The 21,624-nt window shown below is 38.2% G+C and overlaps 1 long non-coding RNA gene across 1 annotated transcript in view; it reads left to right on the top strand.

Moving 5' to 3' along the window:
* Positions 1-1,350: 1,350 nt before the first annotated feature.
* The window catches only part of LOC129350045 (uncharacterized), an 85,379-nt gene continuing 65,105 nt past the window's right edge, over positions 1,351-21,624 (top strand). The window contains exon 1 of the long non-coding RNA XR_008603255.1: positions 1,351-1,434. This is a non-coding gene — a long non-coding RNA (uncharacterized LOC129350045). The remainder of the gene's footprint in view (positions 1,435-21,624) is intronic.

Consider the following 21,624-nt stretch of genomic DNA (forward strand, 5'->3'; position numbering starts at 1 on the left):
TTGTCATAGCTGAACATTTCCCAGTTGAACAATGACAGTCTCATAAACAGAGATTTAAGAACCAATCCTGCCAACTTCTGGGTTGCTGCTTTTGGTGTCATTCTTCTTCTTCAGAATTTGTTACTGATTCAAATACATATGGCTAAATTACTCCATTGTGTACCTTGGTGTAGTTTCACAGTGTTCGAGCAGAACTGTAAGCATGGCTCCAGACTTTCCACTGATAGCATCAGCAAATAATTCAGTTGCCCCATTCCCTTGTTTTGGTTCAGCGTTGCCACAGCTATTTATCCACCATGCATGTGGGGGAATAGCTGTTTTTGCATAACCTAGTTATGTTGCACTGATTTTCAGTGATACAAGAATTGATATTTGCAAAATATTTTAATCTGAAAATGTATTTATTTTGTCACCATCCTCGCCTGATATCAGTCATAAACTGGGTACAGGCTAAACACTTGCTGAACATCTGCTTATCAGTAAATACTACATTTTACTGATGTTCCCTAAACGCCTCACGTGCTGGCTACGGTGTATGCTAACCATGGAAAAGATCGTTCAACACTGATTTACCCACGTTGAAACTGAGTGTTTTATCGACATGCGTTTTTTTGTTCTTCACAAACAGATCGCATTTTAAATGTCAATACCACAGTCGATCATGTTTACAGATTCAAAATTGTGATCGCTGTTAAAAATTGAGACTTCAAGACTGAATATGGGCGCTACTTTTTCCTTTTTTAAGCTAAAACGTCAAGATCTCTACCTGCATCTGAACACTTCCTATCATCAGGTGTGTCGGGCCTTTCCCTCTCCACACAGCGTTTTTAACATAGTCATCTGTAGATCGTTAAATTGACTATTTTACACTTCAGTTAAGAATAGACTGAGTCAATGTGGAGGAAATAGTTTTAGTTACAACCACAATAACTTGTACAGTAGCTACCTGTGCTGACGGAAGGGTCACCAGATCAGCCTAATGATGATCATACACTGGCACAATGTCACCACCTGAAATTTCAGCTCCCACACACACACACACACACACACACGGACAGGACAGGGATTTTTTTTAAAAAAAAAAGAAAAAAAAGTCTATAAATATGTAACTTTGATATCCAGAGATCCTACTAATAGATTAAATCAATGGCGAGAGAGCAACTTTAAGATTAGCCGTTAGCTAGTTATTGCTAACGTTACTAGCTAACTGAGCTAACCCTCGGTGCAGAATTGCCACAATGCTTTTCACCTGGAAATAACTTTAAAGGTCGGTGAATTTTAATCTCATTTAACTTATGTTGTTCTTACTGTGGAGGAATTTGTTCCTAACTTGTGTCTCTTTTGAACTTTAGGAGCAGCGGGCCGCAACAACACAGTGTCAGGGTATCAACTCCACATCTGAGGCCTGCACTTCAGTCTAGGAAAAAGGCAGATGTAAGTAAACACACATTTCTCTAAGCTGGCGCCAAAGTCAGTACTGTGGAATAATGCTACCTGTGAGTTAGTTTCCAATATGTTTGGGACATCAATTGAAGCATGTAGCCCAGTAAAAAGTGAACATGTAATGCTTGTGTGAATGACAGTAGCAATGCCTGACAAAATTCAGTCTCTCTTTCATTATAATAAAGTCACTGGGTTTTCTTTTGATCAAGAGAATCGTTTACATGGAGACCTCTATCATTACTTTCTAGAGCTTTAAAATTCTATTTAAGTTAAAATAAAAGATTGGGGTTGCTTTGACCAATCCAAGTGGTCAAAATGAACTCTTTTGCTGAATTAAATATAACCCATTTACTGGTTTATTTTCCGTCTCATTGCCTACCTACTTTAATATTCAACAATAATAATAACAGTAATTTAATAAAAATTTATTTTACTGACTGGGCTCTACAGGAAATACAAAGTGTAATTTGCAATCAATGAAACCACCTGATGATGAGCCCCTATAAAAAAAATGTCTAAAAAATGTTTTTTACCATATGAATATGTAAATAGAGCTAAAAAACAACAAAACAACAGTAGACTAGTAATAAGAACAGACTCAATCAGACAAGATCATTATTTCCGTTCAGTTGTCACATTCTTTATTTAAGGTCACATTAATTAAATATAATGAACAGTTTCCCAGATATGATGAATAGATTTCATTTTTGAACTCTGAAAGCAGCAGGTGGACAGTGACTCTCGTCTTTTCAAGCTGCCATTCAGTGAACTTCTCCTCGAACTAAACTGTCCATCAGTGTCAGCTGCAAGCTCAGTCACAGACATAGAATGAAATCAAGTCAGTAAGAATTTCACACAACTTTGCAGAGTTTTTATGGTGACAACATTTTTGTAGCACTTTTTTTTTTTTTTTTTTACAGACTAGCAGTAGGCTTACCAATTTATGATGTCTTACTGACTTAGTACCATTAATGGATATGGGATACAGTTAGGGTTGCCACCTGTCCCTTAAAATACGGAATCGTCCTTTATTTGACAATTAATTAGTGCACAATAATCAATAACTTCACTCTTATACTCTGTAGTGTCACCAAAATCACTGCAGCCTTCAACTGGCTCCTGTTGACACCAATGTTACTCCTGTAACTTGAGAGACAGCTACTTTAGATAAAACTGGGCTTGTAGCACATTGTCTACCTTCCAACGATCAGAAAGAGGCACCGTTTATGTTTTGACAACGTATATCTGATGAGTTATTGATGCTGGAAGTCCGAATCTGTGAATATCTTTCCAACTTTAATGAAGTGTGGCCCTGAGGAGCCGTGTTGGGCGTCCTTTATTTTCATTTGTGAAAGGTAGGAACCCTAGCTACAGTATAGTTTGACTATTTACAGCTCAGATTCACATGCTAGAGTATTGTTTTACCTCAATTTTGCTTGCTGTTGCTTTTTGCGCCACTTAAATGGTATTTTTACAGAAGGAAGAAACTGAATAGAACCAAGTGTTTAATATTGTACCATGAGAGATGACTGCAAATTGCTGTGTAATAATAGCTAACTAGCTATCATTAATAATATTAGCTAGCTGGCTAACATAGCTTGCTAGCTAATGTTAGCTAAAAAAATAATATAACAGTGTGCAGTGGGGCAGCTAAAGTCAGGTGAACAGCCAAGTCAAGACACACATTAATCGCAAAGTTAAAAAGGCTATGGACATTGTGATTTATCTGCTAACCTTATACCGACTGATAAAGTGAGCTAGCAGGCAGCTAGTAACTACTTAGCCACTACCACCATAATCCTAGATTTTATTGCTATGGTGAAAAGAGCTTAAATTACCACAACGTCTTAAAAGTATAGGTAAAGTATTCATGCTAACTAACATAAAGTCCTGCCCACTTTGTTTGAACCTATGACCACAAGGGAAGGATCTAGAAGGTTCCACAATGAACCCGCAACTTGGTTAGAATAACCAAATAAAACCCTTACTACTGATTTGACCTTGCATGACACCCCAACAGTGTTTTTAGACAAATATCCCTTCACTTTTTTAAGCGTATTGTATGCTCAACTCATATGGTATTTTTATTGCTCTGGGACATATTGGATTGTATTTTATCTGCCCACCAGTACCTGAAGCAACACCCTGACCACATTTTTCAGTTTTTAATGTTGAGCTGACATTAATTTGACAGCTCTTAAAACTGCCTCTCTTACAGAAGCGTCTGATGGATTTAGATAAGTCAGAGTAGCCTACACATTTGGCCTAGACCCCAGTGTTAGAGAAATGCATCTACTTATGGAAAATCCCCTCAATATGAATCATTTGCAAAAACCTTGCCTGATTTTTGTGTTGCTGATTTTGTCATTCTGGACACCATTCTAGCAGTGTACAGCAGATTAAATCTAACCATGCATGCTGCTTCTAGTTTTATCTGTGTTTTTTAATTTAGGAAATAACAACGGAATGAGGATCCAATAAAGTAAATGTTGTTTTGTTTATTTTCAGTCGCTTGTGCACTCATTCTTGTGTGCTCCATTCATTTCCCAGTTTAATTCAATTCAGATACTTTGTTCTTCCCCTGGGTGGCAATTTGAAGCAAGCTAATATGAAAACATAAGAGAAAGACAATTCTTTCACTTCTTAACATTTAAAATATATTCATGGACTGAAATACAAGTTCAAACACAAAAGTATCCAATAATACAGAGACAGATTTGAAAATTCCAGTTTTAATTTCAGGTAGAGATAGACACTTGCAATAAAACTAAGCCAGTAGGTGATGCTTTACTAATTTCTCATCTTGGGAGATCATTTTTGACTAAGAACAGCCTCAAATTTTAATATATCTTCTAGTGGGTTCCATTCGGACATGTGTTTGGATAAGAACTGACTCTCAATAATCGAACAATGATGTCTGAGAGGCATTGTTAGATGTTACATTTTGCTTAATTTGCATTGTCTGGAAATTGTGCAGCATGATGACAGAAATACTGGTAGATGGTGGTTTAATAGTGACAAAATAGGAATCTTGTGTTTGCACTGATCATCACAAAAAAGTGTGGCAGTCCTGATGTTAAGAATATTCTGCATATGTTCCCCTGTCCCCCGAGTCCCTGGCTTATGATGCACAGACTGACATTTTCTTTAATACAGTACTGATACCATATGAAAAAATATGAAACGTTGAGTACTATGGTGAAATGCACAGTTACTATATAATATTTGATATGTTTAAAAATCCCACCATTATGTATTAACGCTATTTGTTGTGCCAGTCGACATTATTATTCTACAATGTAATACTTACTAAAATAAATCTTACAAAATAAGTGACACATTTCTATAAAATTTATGAAAATTTTCTTGATTAAATTCCATTTTATTGAATTCATATGGTTGTCTTAAATTCAAAATCGGGTGCAGTCCTCCAAAGTCACTTTGTTCAAAACAGTACAATGCATCATTTACTTCTATACAAACTGCATAAATACTGCAATTTCAACATTAGTATGTAGTTTATGCCTTCTAGTGTTATACTTGGTACAAAGGGTCTGATCAGTACGCTCAGGCATTGATTCCTACATCCTGTGACCCTGGAAAAAAAAAGCATATGCAAAGAAAATGAATGGCACAATGAAAACAAATCCCAAAGGACGTGTTGCAAATTCAGTTTTTGTGTGCCGATGTTCCATTCAAAACAGAAGGAGAAAAGAAATAACAGGTTTTGAATAAACCAATATACACGCAGAGGTACGCCCAAAATCTTTAATGCACACATTGAATTGTATTTAGACAAACAACTTAAATAGGTATCTGTATAAATCTTGACACAAGCCACAGAACAGACAGGGATGCACGATGCACTTAGAACAAGTAACCTTAAAGTCAGTTAAGAGACATACAAAAATCAGGTTGTCTTTAAACACATACAGAAGCAGGACACATTAAGACACTGCTGCAATTCAGCATTATAGTCATGTACATTTATTACATTTACTCTGGATGGCTCAAACAGCCATGCATGACTCAATCCATCTCTCTTTTGTGCAGATAGACTTGTGTGTAAGATGAATATATGCAAAAAAAAAGCCACAAATGTGCAAAAATTTGTGCTGAATTGAAACAACAGATAAATTAAAGAGCTGCTTCGCTGATTTCCATTTTCTAAATTGACAGAATTACAGCCTCTCATAGTTCTTTATCATCATTTTGACTTTCTTTGTGTCTCTTCCATTATGTGTCTATTTTGTTGTAATGTCTGGAGGAAGATGTACAATAATCTACTTTCATTTTAACCAATCTGTGTTTGACCCACGGTTATTGCAAGGATACTGTAACTGAAATGAGCCTTGAAAAGAATTAGTTCAAGACAGCACAATTACAGAGATGTGACGATGTAACGCTTTGTATAAATTAGACGAAATTGCAGTGATGGAGAAAATGCCAAATGTTTTGTTTATGGGATTTATAGCAGTGAGAAATGTAATAATACTCATTAACAGTATCAGCAGAAGAGTCATCAATAATGTGCAAATGACAGTCTGCAGGGTTGATTTTATGTGTATGTAATACTCTGCAGACAAAGAACAGGCACTTGCTTCCATAACTGAATTATTTTACGACAGTATATATATTTATTCTAAACTGTGAGTGGTCATTTGCCATCAGGTGACCCTTCCTGTAAAACCCCCCTGAAGGAGGTCAGGCCGGCAGAATCAGTGCTGACTTCTGAATCTCTTCTCACGACCCATAGTATTTCTGCAGACAAGCTTTTATGTAATTATGTCTCTCTTTTCACCAGCAGCTGTGAGTCTTGCTGTTACCGTTCTGTTCTTCTCTTGTAATGACCTTGCTTTAAAACAATGGTAAAAACTTTAAAGAATATTTTACATTTTGTCAGGGTGGAAATATTTAGTTCTAGAGTAACTTTGTAGAGTCACCTAAATGCCTGAAACTTGCATTGTTATTTTTAGGCACATACTAAGCAACTGCCGCAGGTTATATGGGAAATTCAATTTTGATTAACAGAACATAAACATTAACCTTCGATTTTGGCCTAAACTAAGTTACAGTGCCAATCTGTTCTGGTTTTAAACTAGTAATAACAATAAATCAATAGCAATTAAATCCTATGTATATCCTCAAATGTTTTTTTACTTTGTTCATCAACTGGTTGTCATTCACATTTAGATTAGATCTGGTGAACACATACTTAACTGGAGCAAATAGCAGAATTAAGAAAGAATATCAAAATGCATGCTGCTTGATGAAAAAAGGAAAGTTTATTGGAAAAGCCTTTTAAAATAACAAATCAAGTTAGTTAATACATAAACATCTGTGCAATAGCTCTTTGTGATTGACAACAATATGTAGTAATGCCATTTTTACTGCAATACTAATAGACATTAAATGTATAATTAAACTGGGACTGTAGCTTTTTTTTAATTAAAAAAAACAAATAAAACCAAAAGAAAGGAAATACAAAACACTACCATTGATGATAGAGCCCTTAATCTGTTTAACTGATGTTGCTTTAAATAAATTATACCATATCTTGCCGCAAAATGCACAGTGGGCCCTGTTGCAGCCCAAATATGAAACCAAAACATCTGTCAGGATTGAGGTTGGAAGCACAAGGTTCAAAACAGTGTTGAACAAAATTGAATGCAGCTTTTGGTATTTATTACATCTCTAACAGTATGACAGCCCCCAGACAACATTCTTGGAAGTAATTATCTCAGTAAAGGATAGGTGTAAAAACAATCCAGAGCATGTTCTTTGTGGACATTAGCCTGTTGGCACCGCTGTGCTGTGACTGTGCACCAGATAGTCCTTTACAGGGATATTCCCTGTTGCCAACCATAATTAATTGCTTTACAGTCTTAGAGGCCATAATGCTCATCAGTTATTAATTAGAAATTCATTTCACTGAATAAATAATGCTCATGATTGATGATGAAACTTGTAATTAGGTTCTCGGAGTAATGCACAGGGGAGAGAGCCTTTACACTTGAATCCAGGCTATTAAATACTGCTCATTTAAGGGACCGCAATACCTCTTGTCATAAACCTGGTCTGCCACGGTAGCATCTGGATCCAGGGAGCAGGAACATAAGTTGTAGGTTATGTTCACGTACCCGCTTCAACAACAACTCATGATCCTTCACGAGTCCTTTTGTTCTCGAAAACTAAACCACTCACTCCCAAAGTGTCAAGTTAGCGCAGCAGTAACCTGTTACCAAGTTCAAAACAACAGCCTCCTGCGTTTCACCAGTGGCATAACAGATTAGGTTATTACTAATCTGTGTCTTTTCAAAGATATGGCGTGGTTGCTATGTTACAAAAATCTCGTGGGTCCTTCCAGGCATCATATAGTGCACAGTCTTTTTAAATGACGAGAGAGAACTGTGAAAACTCAAGCCATCTATGGCTCTCTATTGATTTTACACAGAAGACCCAACCATTGTTGATAGGCTTTTTGATATATTTTCTTGCAACCAGCAGTCCCTTTGGAGTTTTGTGGAAAATAAACCAGTCAATATACACCTATTAGGATTTCTTGATCTGAGCCCATAAACCTATGGTGTGCAGGGTTTCTCATGCTCATCGCATCGTAATAGTAGAGAGATCAAAAGCTATGACTTTTGGAGGATGAACTATGCACAATTTAATGCTTTTTCTGCTATATTCTAGTTTTAGGCTCATTTACATCATTGAAAGTGCAGCATGATGTCCTTAACAAACAGACTGAGGGGAAAAAAAACAGCAGCTGATGATGGCATAGACTCATCTACAAAAAATACTGTTGTTGGTGCTATTCACCTGTCATCACGGGTGGGAGTGAGCAATGGTAACCCGCCACTCCTCCCCCCCTTTTTGTTAACCAGTAGCTGCTCTATTAGCAATTTATAATGGAGATCAAGAAGTAGTCAGTAGAGAATGAAGACAACTGTCTGCACCCATTCCTAATTGGCTTTATGTTCTCTTTCTGATAAATGACTTGCAACTACTATAGAGTCCCGTGGATTTTATTGCCCTAATAGGACTCAGTAACTGGATTTACTCACAGATAGTGGGTCAAAAAGGACATAGAGAGCAAAAATGTTAATTAATATCAATAATGGCCAATTATTAGTTTGACAGAGGGATCCAAGCTAGCTGTGTGCTCTAATGACTCTGAGCTAACTTGAAGGGAAACACTGGCGAATTAGCATAACTGTGTATGCGCACTCCATGGAGGTGCCCAGCAAACATCTGTTATGTTAGAAATTCAAATAGAATTCCTATTAGTAACCCTGGCTGTGGTTGCATAATCAGTCATTCTTCTTTGGCCATTTTGGAGGCGCTAACAATGCCCCTGTGACTGGTGGAACTCCTCCCTTTGGGCTTTCCAATCAAATTTGGCCCCATGTGGACGAAGTCCTAACAACAGACGAGGCAATGTGGACTTGTGAGGGGAGCTTTGTGCTCTGACAGGAGCTCAATCTATCCACCCATGACACATGACTCAAGAAAGGAAAACTGTTATTTATTTGAATGCGGCACATGCAAGTTAAGGAATTAATCCTGAAATATGGCCCTCTGACTGGATGGGATACAGCTACTTATTTTCCTGTGCCCTTTGTGCGTTTTTACCCACTTACAAATCATATTTGAAGGCACTGAATTGCTTGCAAGTTGTATTTATGCCATGAAATCTGCTTTAATACTGAATAAATAGGCAGTGAAGAAGCTGGTAAACAGGGATTTATTAATTCATACTGAGATCATCTGAAGACAGCAGCTTCTTTGGGATATTGAAAACAGAAGGTATTCTGCTAAGGAATTGATTTTCTATTTGGAACAAATAATGTTAGTTCTCTCCACCTTATGGGAATTACTGCACATTACTGTATGGATGCAAGTGGGCATCTTGTGTTTGTGGTTGAAGCGCTTTCTTTGTAATCAATGGCTGCTGTTATACAGAATAAATGCACCCAAAGACAAAAAAGGTCCAAGATCCATCCTTAATATTGCTGTACGGTGACATAAAATAAAAATGAAATCCAGTTATCTCACGGACATTATTGAGTTTCCTTGTAAGTCTGCTGGGTTGAGCTTAATTTGCCATACTGACACTGGTATGAAGGAAAATGATAAGATAAGGAGGGCTGGACATTTTTACGGGCCGTATTCCTCTGTCAGCCTCCTCAACAATCCAGCTCAATAGTACTGGTAAATCTGTGAACATTCTGAATACATCTAACATATTTTGAATGTTATAATCTGGGAAATAGAGTGCGCATACTACCTAATGCAACATTTATCACTATAATATATCAGTAAATTTTTTGGTGGTTACTTTAGCTATTGTATTTCTCAGTTTGTTAGCTTCTCATTAATATAGCCCCAATGTTTCACTCCAGTATGAGCTTCTGTTGCCCTACAGCATGTATTTTATCCTTGTCTTTGTCACCCACTGTTGCATTCACATAAGTAAGAAAAATTTTGCTCGAAAATGTGTAAATACTTTCTATATATCGCGGTCATATTTCCATCCAACCTTTAATTCCCAGCTTCCATCCTTAACAAGAGTTGGAGACTTGTATTGTGCTCGGCTTAATGTCACTGCATTAATTCTTAAAGTAATATTACCCTTCGCTATCTGTGAAATAGTGTGAGACTGCCGTCATGACTCAGTGTGACCTTCTCTGTTATAATCTGAGCATGTAATTCCCTCTAGTGTAATGTCATGTTTGATCAGAGGAGCTACCAGTGTCCTGATCCGAGCAGTGCACAGCGGGAGGTGTGGCGAGTCAAATGGACAACCAGAGGTTCCCTTTAAGGGCAAAATTGATGTTGTCTGCATATTCTTTCCTCTCTGTGGTTGCCTTTGTGGGATGATTTCATATATAATTAAAACTGAATATTCTGGAGCCACGGTCAGTTGTTGTATGTGCAGTTTTCAAAAGTAAAAACTGTTGTGAGGAGGTGAATGCATGCAATCAAAATTTAAGTTAAGTTTTAACTCCATATTTTTGTGTGTTTATCTATTTGTTAATTTATTTGCTTAGTTGTACATTTTTACCTAAAAAGCTGTTGTTCATATCTGAATATCTGCATCCTGAATTAATATCTGTTTGTTCATAAAAAAAAAAAAAAAAAAACAACAACATATGTTTGGTGCACAGTGCTGCATCCAACAGATTTGGCTACAGTATACATGACTGGGTGACTCCATGGCTGTATATATGAAATAGCTCCAGCTTTACGCTCCTCTCCATTCCACGGCCTCCGGTGTATAAATTTAGTTGATGGTTTTCGTTTCTCTTTCTTAATTCATTGCAGTCGGATTCCTCTTTGATGCAGTTCTGTTGTCCCCCAAACAATTGAAGTGGAGACAATGGAGGCATAATGATAGATCCGTGTACCCACCATCTGTAAGAGCAGCTGCTCCCTTGCATCTGTACAATATGCTGGAGCGGGGAGCCTCAGTAATCTGCATAATAAGGAGAGGGCTTATCTCAGTCTAGTTAATAATCACAAGCAATCGATGCACTTCATTCCCTCACTCTTGACTGATGAAAAAAAGCAGCAAAGTTTTGGTATGTTGGCCGTATCCTCAAGATAGGCAGGGGTCACGGAGTAATGCCAAGCTGTTGATTTTGCCTGCAGCTACAGATTTAGTCTGCACTCAATTTCATCTTTTCATGAATACCATAATTACAGCAGGACGTTCTGAGTTATCATACCGCCTCTCCCCTTCTCACTCCCTTATAGGCTTTATAGCCTCTGTAGCAACGCTGGACCTCACATCAGATTCGGGCATATGACTTAAGTCTGTGATAAACACATACCTTGTGCTGTGTTGATAAGAGTCACACCTTATAAGCAATACTCTCACACGAGAAGATTGCCCTTGTAAAACACTAAAAATTCATTGGAAATTTAACCTCCTGTCTGAAATGGCTTCTCAGATACTACTACCTCTGTGCATGTGGCCATAACACAACTATAGCAAGTTGTTTTCTACAAGGCATCAAATCCCAGCTCAAGGAAACATTTATCTCTTTGAATTCATAATGCTTTTTTCCTGTCAACAGCAGCAAATTTTGCAGACAGAACGTCTACACAACAACTTGCACATTTATTTATTCACTTATCAACTGTGCTCGGTTTAGAAGCAACTGAAATATGGCTGTGAACTGTAAAAATTTTCATTAGTATAATCTCCTTACAAAGACCTTATTTGACGATTAACAGTTCAGATACTTAATCTTTTTCATCTGGAGGGTTTGAAAGTCAATGTTTGGCTTATGTACTTGTTGACAGTCCAAGAGTGAATAATCTATCCATTGAACGGGCCTTTTGTGTGTTATCCATACATGACATTGAACATTTCTCCGTGCAATTTAATAAATGCCTCCAGGTTTTGAGAATCAGTACACTATTATTATTTCGTAAACAAACCCCTATTTATTACACTTGGTAATGGCTCCTAAGCAGACACTAAATTGATTGGATGGAAAGTATGCAATAATATCGATCAACAAAGTCTCCCTTTGGTATTCTCTTGTTAAATATGCTCAAATATGCTCATTAAATTAAGTCTCTTTAATACGCTGCAGTGTGAAGAAAGTAGAATACACAAAGAAATGAATATGCTTTCATTTTTCATGTTCTTTGTTTAAAATACTGGAGGAATAATTTCCATTTTACAAGAGGCTGAATGTTGTTTGAGATGTTTGACATATATCTATTTAGATTTTTTCCTTCTTTTGTGTTAGGAGTGACCTTTCATAATTTTTTAGCAGTTATACAAATGAAATCTTATTTCTTTACCACTTCCTGATGCTGTGTGGATGAATGGATTTTCATACAGTACAGAGTATATACTACGCATTAAAAATTACCAACCTCGTCCCATGGTTCCCGATCCTCCTAATTAAGCATGCATGATGTTTCTCTCCCAGCTGCTAGGCTGCTGAAATGCACTAGGCAGGTGTATTGAGCCCCCCAGTGAGGCCCCGAGAATGAGAGTGGTATATGTAAGAGTGCAGGTGTGACATGTTAGGAGGAGTCCAGGTGCTTATTGAGTTATCAGAGGCAGCCACTGCATGTTTGATTTATCTTCTGGGGTTTAGCAATGCCATATCTGAGCAGCAATATATCAGACAACAAAATAAAATGTTCAGAAAATTACCTGCTGGAGCGCTGCAGTCAGGATAAGTTACATCTAGCACACTGTGGGATGCAGTGTGGCACCTACTGACACTTCTTGTGTGATTCACCTTGAAGTCGCCCTTCAAGTGTGATGATTTGTCACTGATTTGTGATTTGTTTGCCTGCACTTGACTGAAATGGCTATGTTAACGCAAAGGTACGCCGGGACACGTGTCATTAAAAGTACATTAAGACCAATTAGAATATGTTTGAACATCTCATAAAGCACATCCATTAGAGCTAGTTTTCAGGAACTCCTAACACAATGTTTGCTCTTTGACATGAATGCCATGCTTACCTTTGCATTCTTGAGAGCCTTAAACTCAGAGCGAGCCAGCCAGTCTCCATGAGCACATAAAAGGTACCCAGATTTATGGGGAGGTTTTTATCCCGGACTCAGGCACCATCTGATAAACAAGCACTCTTTGCTTCAGGCTAAATAATACTCTTTGAGGTCCTGATTTACAATGCTGTGAAGGATCCATTTGTGGTTCAGCTCTGAGGCACGCACCTCTGTGATTGGTCATCCGTAAGCTCAAAATTTGGGCTCAGATCTACAGCTCACGAGCTTGAGGATTTCTAAATGGACAAATGCATAAATGATGGTGGGTTTTTATTCAGAGTTAATAGATGAAGAGAAATGAACTTTTCAGAGATGTAAAAGGCTCTTAGATTTAACAAAATCCTCCCCAATTCCCTCTGATTGAGGCTAAAACTGAGGCAGCGTGCAGCCAATCTAATATTCCTGGCTTTTTAAAGGGATCTCATTGGGGTATTGGTCCACTACATGGACTCCTAAGAGATCTGATTAAAGGGAAATCCCTCAATGTTTTACCCTCACCTTCTCCATAATAAATCAGTTGCACATTGCAAATGCCTAAATTCATCTTACATTGCTTTGCCTGACATAGGAGACAAAGTTTCCAGTATGTTCAGAAATACTAATTGTATTGTAGCCCCTTTTTCAGCTATCTCATATATACCTATTTTTCCATAACTTTGAATTGAAGGTTTTACTTTGGCATACAGATAAGTGCATTATGGTCAACGTTAGTAACACTTGTACAGCTTATACTGTATCTGCAGTCCTTGCTCAGAAACCTGCTGGTCCTGTGATACATTAGGAGGCATGTTTTTCCTTCTATCTGTAATGATATGTTGTTGGCATAATCAAATTGTTTATTCAAGATAATATACGTGTGCACATTGCATACATAATCTACCAATGCTGAAAAAAGGCTGCACAGCGTGTGGCATACTGTAAAACGCAAATTGCATATCATGGCAGTAAGCATCTCAACTAATTACATACTGAAGTGCAAGGAGCCAGGGTTACGACATAAGCAGTAAAGTACTGCGAAATAAAATCAGCTAAAGTTGTGAGCAGATTTAGAAAGAGGAAGCGCTAGCTCTCTATTTTTGACATGCAAAAATTCTTAGCACATGACACAGTTATGAAGCTTGGATATTAACCAGTAAATTCATTTCTACTCATACTGTCACAAAAAATAAAGACAAATCATTTATCTCAGGTTAATAGCTCGAATAGAGACACAATAATCAATAATATTCTTTTTTTATTTGATTGAAATTAAACATTTTAACTGCAAACATTAGTATGGCACTTAATCATTGTTTAAATGATTTCCAGAAAGAGCAGATTTATATTTATCACAGACCTCTCATGTTGCATCAGACTCTCACACCTCTCCAAAATATATTTATGCCCAGCTCAAATGTCACTAACGCAGCTCTTTTTTTTTAAACCTGCCTCACTGAGCTGCAGTTAAACACACAAGTTAAACACCTGAGCGGCGATTTTTGGGCGTTTTACAAAAATGAAGCTCTGTCATTGTGGTGTGGATACATCTATTTGAAGCCATGTCTTTTATTTGATGTTTATGGGGTTGTGAGAAGGTCATGACATTGTTGGGTCATATTTTGACACATTAATTGGACTAAGGGCTTTTCATCACAGCTGTTAGGAAATTAAGAGGAGATTGAAAGCCCCTGATGTCTTGTAATTACTGTTTCATGTTGTGTAGCCTCACTTACCAGCAGCAGCACTCTGATAAATGGGCAGTAAAAGCAACAATAGAGCAACTACGATACAAAAGAGTAGATCTGGAAACTGGTCCTCATTTTACAACAAAAGTTGAGGTCAGAGGAAAACAACTGAGTTACAAATTAATACAGGCTCGTGTTTTTGTGCTCCGCGTAATCAAGCGGTAGTAATGTCGGTAGAATTACATGGTTAAATCTGGTGTGACTGCGATCACGTATTAGCACGAATAACTACACAATTTTGGCAGTGGAGCAGCATGCTTAGCAAAGGAAACGTTCCGCCCAGTGTGTTTTCAGGCCGTGTTCCAGGGAGGGGGAGCTGCATTCAAAAACAAACCGCTGTCCCTGATATCAGCTGGTTAATCCTCTCCCTTTAGTGGCTTTATTGGTTCATTCAAGAGGGTCTGTTGACATTCCCCCTGCCCTGTTAAAAGGCGACTGCATCTCAAGTGAAATCTGGAGTGTTCTTTACACAGGCGGGGAGCCCCATGTGGCTCCTGCCTCCCAGTGGGCCTGTGATTTTCCTGCTTTAAGTGTCTACTGTCAACACTAATTTGTCCCACTCCTCCTCCGCCCCCTCCAGAGAGGGACGCTCTCCTAAAGTTTTAATAAAAGATCAGCTATAACTCCCTGTTTTCTGGGGTTGAGACAAGAGCTTTAAAAGCCACAGAGGCAATAAGATGCCAGGTAATGATTACAAGACTTGAACAGAAGCAGTTACCAATACCACATACTGTTTTACACAGCACACTGTGCAAGTGTGTGCTGCAGCTAAAGGCTGTCTCCTTTACAAGAGTCATCTACAAATCAGACATCTAGTCTTAGCCTTATATTATTGCACATAAAAAGCAAAACATTTTTTTTGTTTTGTGGGCTTTAATGGGAGCACACTGGCATTAAAAAATAGTTACTGTGGCTGCAAAAAACCCAAATCTACAAACTCAGTCTCACACCGGTAGAATAGAGGAATGATTTTAATGTGCAGCTTTCTTAAATAAAAATTGGATACAAATCATTTTTTATCACCTATAATGATCTCAGAAAACAATTCTCAAGTGATGTTTGTGTAAGAACTTTGTTTAAAAGTTACACTCTAATTTTTCACTTCATTTACTCTGTGCGGCTGCATGTGTTTCTCTCCGCTGTTTATGGCCTAATACAAACTGAAAATGTGTTGTAGCTCGGTAAATCCCTTTGTGCGTTTCCATTTATCCATTTTTCCTCAGGATTAATAAGAGCTACATGATTGCAAATAATAGTTTCTGACATGTTTTGCTTGAATACCATTTCAGAGCTTGATAAAGTAAATTGCTCCATTTCATTTATCTGCCTTTGATGTCTAAAGGAAAATCAATGAAAAAAGTAATTTCTCTCCTGCCATTTAACCAAATTCCCATCTACCTGAATGATAGGTCCTTGGGAAAGCAGTCAGGAGGCTTTCTTTTCAATTATTCCTGACTTGTTTACATAGTGTTTTGTTCACTGGACTAGATGTGAACATACAAATCTCATATGGGCTCTGCTGTTATTGAGGAAGCTTAATACAATTTCACTTCTAAGGTAGGCAAGAACCATGTAGGAAATTGTTCCATATCTCAGTCGAAGCCCAATTTCACTGCATTGTTTTGTCGCGCAGTGTATTGTAGTATTATGGTAATGTAATATGCATAATTCATACACCTAGGGCCCCTTCCTCATTTTTGATTCTGCTGTCCTGCCTGTTCATCTGAAGCGGAATTAATGCTACATTGTCCATTAGGTGGCCATAACACAGGGCAATATTGTCACACACTGTGGGGTGAACGGAAATTCTCTTGAGGCAAATGGTATTCGTCATTTTTCCATTTTTGTATACAGACTTTAAGAGAATTGCTTTGCAAAACACCACATTTCTCATTTTAGGTGGAGACTGATATGTTTTAGGCTGAGATAATAATTCCGCGCAGTAATCGAAAGTGCCGTTTTTGCACACAACTGTTTTCCTGTATCATCCAGTGATAGAATTTTACTTTGCTTGGTGCTAACTAGCTTGTACTATTCTCAGGTGAATCAGCGGCTGTGAGAGCACAAAGAACGAGTGTTAGATGTGGCTTGTTATCCTCTCCAGGGTTCACTTAGAGAGCCCCAGACTGCTGCAGTTGTGACCTTCATAAGGCAATGTCTCCCTGCTGGGAACACACACACACACACACACACACACACACACACACACACACACACACACACACACACACACACACACACACACACACACACACACGCCTACACCCAGCACATCCACTCCACAGCCGGCACTCATTGGGTCATGATGGGGCTAAGCAGCCCCATTAAAGCATGCTCATCTAGGCTGGGATCACGTGCACAAAGCATAGAGATGGACTCTAACCAAGAGGTGTTGGGCCTGTGGCTTGTACTTCTCCGTCAAAAGCGTCCCACACTTAAAGTTGTAGAAGGAAGCGTTACAGCGGTAAGATACTGTAAATGAATGTCCTTTTTTTGTATGCTATATCTGTGTCAACTTTTCCTCGGGATACCACTCTTGTGATGTTTCAGGCTGTGCTCCGTGTATTATAAATCCATTTTTTGGACATGCTGTGGTCAGTTTAATGATCATTATGTGGCTCAGATGGAAAAACAAGGGAATAAGGTGAATCAATGATCGATTTTACAACGTGACTTGATTCATGGGTAGTGCTGTGATAAATGGCCGTCTTATCGAGCTTGAGGGTAACTGTTGTGAAATAAATTTGTATGTTGTGAGGGAGAACTCATAAGGTAGTACTTTTGGCTTTGCTTTCAGTGTTGCATTCGTTGATCGGTCTTAATAACTCAGAGCATCCTTTAGTACACTCTCCTGCTCAGGAAAACATATTGCGTTCACTAATAGCTGCAGATTATGCAGAAGTACACAGAATAACAGTAGCTATGAAACATTTGAGATATTCGTTATTGAGCTCCTGCTGCAGCTGTGCCTTCCAAAAATCTTTTCAGATCCAGATTTTAAATCCCCGAACACCACATCACCCGATATTTTTTTCCCTCCCCATTTTATTTAATTAGTCAAATGAGATACAGAACTGCCTCCCTCATTGTGGTATGTAGCTTCTGTGCCCACTCTGTAGAAACACAGGCATGTACAATATCAAGCAGGGGATCTGTCTTTGATTCTGGCTGATGGGAGGGCGAGCTTCACCTAAAGGTACTGAAGCAAAGAAATAATGGTATACTACACTGCTTGTGAAGAGCAATAGGAGAACGGAGGGGGGTTCACATTAAAAGTGTCTCTCTAGGTAGCTGACATGACGCGACTAGTCAGACGTAAATAATGACAGACGGAAACTATCATGAGGTCTGTGAAGCATCCGCGTGCTGCCATCATTTTCTGTCTAACCTTGCATTGCCAGCAGCTCACCAGCTCTGGAAATCATTTAAAAGGCAGACTAACGATGCTGCCAGACCTAACACCAGTCACATGGATTTGCATGAGTCTAGATCAGCTAAATAGATTTTTATTTCAACCATAGGTGATTTTTCCCTCTATCTAGTGACTTTTGTGTTGATTAGCTATCATTTGAATTCACTTATAATTCATGTAAAATATAATTTTTAATCGCATAATTTTAAAGGGGTTTCTTTTGCTCTTATAAAGGAGTGTGTAAGGTTGTTGCTCTTCTGTTACATGTGTATTTGCCAAACTACTGTTGATGAGGAAAATAGGGTTCATTTTTCTCTTTAAGTGGGTATGTCACTTTTTGAGTGAGGGTAAAATGATGATACAAGAGGACTAAAAGTTAATATCAATTCATTGAATGACCCGGTGCTTCCATGGGCTGGCTTTTTAATTATATTCTGTTTATATGACATACAGTTGCTTTACCACCTGTAAATCAAATTTAAATCAGGTACCATGAAGGTTACAATTGAGAAAGATGGGCCTAATTCTAAAATGTTTATTTTTGCATTGCATTGAAAGAGATGAGCAAAGTCATTTCATTTGGGCAGAAGGCTTTTCTTCACATTGATGCACTGACCTGTGACATGTAGAAAATAACATTCCTGCAATTGCTCTATGGCTGTAATACCTTTATAGTGTTTTTATATTTCAGATTAGGTCATTCATTTGTAGGTTCAACAAGTAAGCACATGGCCATATTTCATGCAGAGACTATGTGCGAGATATGTTCCTTACTGGAGGACAATAACAATGCAAAACAAGAGCCCATTCTGCTATATAATTAAAATCATCTTTGGGGACATGTTTTGCTCTGCAAATTTGAAACTTAAAAAATGGCACCGTATTATATTTGCATAATACACAATGAGTCCCACTCAACAAATTTATTAGTCGAGATTCTGAAAAAGCCATGGCAAAGCAACTTGCATTCTATAATTGGCATCTTGTGGTTTGCTTTCCTGAGGAGAAAGTGAATTTTTATATGCTTTTATAATAAATAGCATCTTTAAGCACCCAGGAAATCACTGCAAGACATCCATCCTACATCGTTTCATTTATTCTGGTGTGTTTAATTAAAGCTGGGGAACTATATGCAATGTGTCTGAAGAGTGTCTAATGTCTAGGACTGGTTATTAGATATTAAATTGATGCATAATTCAGGCAATTAAGAAAGTAATCACACAAAGTAATGTAATGGAAGTTAATTATTACTGCATAAGCAAACAGTTCATCAATGCTAGTTAACGCTGCGACTGCATCCCTAATATGCTCACCAAGCACGGAAATTCCTCTCCCTCAATGTTTTGATGCGCTGATTAAACATTGTGGAGGCAGATTATTGAAGGCAGAAAGTAGGGCCCTCTTACCTCTGCTATCTATCTATCTATCTATCTATCTATCTATCTATCTATCTATCTATCTATCTATCTATCTATCTATCTATCTATCTATCTATCTATCTATCTATCTATCTATCTATCTATCTATCTATCTATCTATCTATCTATCTATCTATCTATCTATCTATCTATCTATCTATCTATCTGCTTGAGAAATATACACAGTACCCCAGTGTACAAGCTGTTTTACTTGTGTAGAGGGAAGCTCAGTGACAACACAGCCTTTTCCTCTGTGGGTTCAAAGATCCAAAAAAATCACGTAAAACCCACAATTGGGCAGCCAGACACACACACACACACACACTCTCTCTCTTTTGAAGACATCCGATAAAACAAGACCTTCCAGCCTCGGGTTGTTTTCCTGAGTAAACATGCGTGTCACAGTTGACCTTTCCCGGGGTCAGGCTGCTTTTATATTGGCTGACATGTTTCCAACTTAATAGAACTGTTTAGCGCAGATCCCCTGGGCCCCTATATTTATTAAGCTACAATGAGTTGCATCTGTCTGCTTGAATCAAGAGGACCAATCAGCTGAGGTCAGACACATAGTAACGGAGAAATATAGACATGTAGCTACACACCAACACACGCTTAATATGGGCACGCAAACATGCAGACGTGTGCAGGTTTGCAGCACGTGTGGAAACAATTATAGGCCGATCTTATTAAGAGCTTATTACACGCTCCTAAATGACTACGGTGTTCATTTCAGCCCCTTGTGGCATTAGCACCATATATGTAGGAGTATATTGTATGTCAGCGATTGTTAGAGACGGAGCAGCATGTGTTCCTGTGTGACACCCTTTTGTCTTGTTTTCTAAGCAGTTTCTGAGGTGTATTGATTTATCTTTGTTCAGCCATTGTACAACATCCCATAATGCCGGTCATTTTCTTAGACTGATTTTAAGCCCCTGTCTGGTAATCAGGGATAATTGTCAATTATCACAAGGAACCATCAGATCAATTACTGCAAAATCAATGCAGCCATTTGGCTCGTACTGCCTCTCGTCTTCAGGCAGAACTACCAGGCAGAATGGTAAAGAAGCTTGTAAATTTAAAGATGCATATAAAACATCTTTAAAAAGTTTTTAGTATTGCTTTGCGGAGCTTGAGAATCATTGGGGGGCCGGCGTTTTACAGTCATGTTTCTGAAATAGTGATGCCCTTCTCTTTGGTATTGTTTCATGGCACCTAATGGAGACAAAACTATTGTTACCTCTTAAACTGAAGGCTGTGTATTATATCTTTTCCTTTTTATGAGCGAGCCTGAGAGAGCCTCTGTTTCTGGTGGGTGAGATGACTTTTGTGATGAAAGTTAATGCTGGGGAGTCCTGATGTCCTTATTTTCCTCTCGGAGGCAAGATTCCACTTTCACCTCATGAAGGAAAGACGCCATCCGCTGAATGGCTTCCTCCCTGTATGGAAACAAATGCGCTGCCGTAATGGAATAGCCCGGTCAGCAGCCTAATGTATTATCTCCTCCTCAACGTATTTATTTACACTCAACTACTCCACAAATTGTCTTGTCATCTTAATGGCTGAGGATTAATCTGTTGCCATGCAGGCTTAGGTGAATGAAAGAGATTGACTTTTTTCAAACTTTCTTCGTGGCCCCACCGGGCAAGTTAACGCTTTAATACCCAGCCTCAGAGATGCTGTACTGTGAGATTTATTCTGCTTTTTTTTATTTCTATCTCATCCAAATACAAGTAAACCTTAAGGGGTTAATAATAAATACACATGTGCATGTTAAACTACAATCAGGATCTAATTATAAGTGGAAGGCCTGCTCTGTATGGACTTAATAGCGTCTTTTTCCTTCTAACTGTAATGTATCTTGTTCAAGGACAAACCTTACGATTCGCCAGTGCGAAAGGACAGGCTTTATAAAGACAAATGGTAAGGTCATCATTAAATCTATCGTAGTATCTGTAATGTTTAATACACAGTATATTGTGTCTACATATTAGATATTGAATCCTTGTTTAAGACGGGTGGCAGAATCATGTTGTCCATTTCGATATATGTCAATTGTGCTATAATCATTTTCAGTGAATC

The sequence above is a fragment of the Amphiprion ocellaris genome, chromosome 11 (assembly GCF_022539595.1).
Source record: "Amphiprion ocellaris isolate individual 3 ecotype Okinawa chromosome 11, ASM2253959v1, whole genome shotgun sequence".
NCBI lineage: Eukaryota > Metazoa > Chordata > Actinopteri > Pomacentridae > Amphiprion > Amphiprion ocellaris.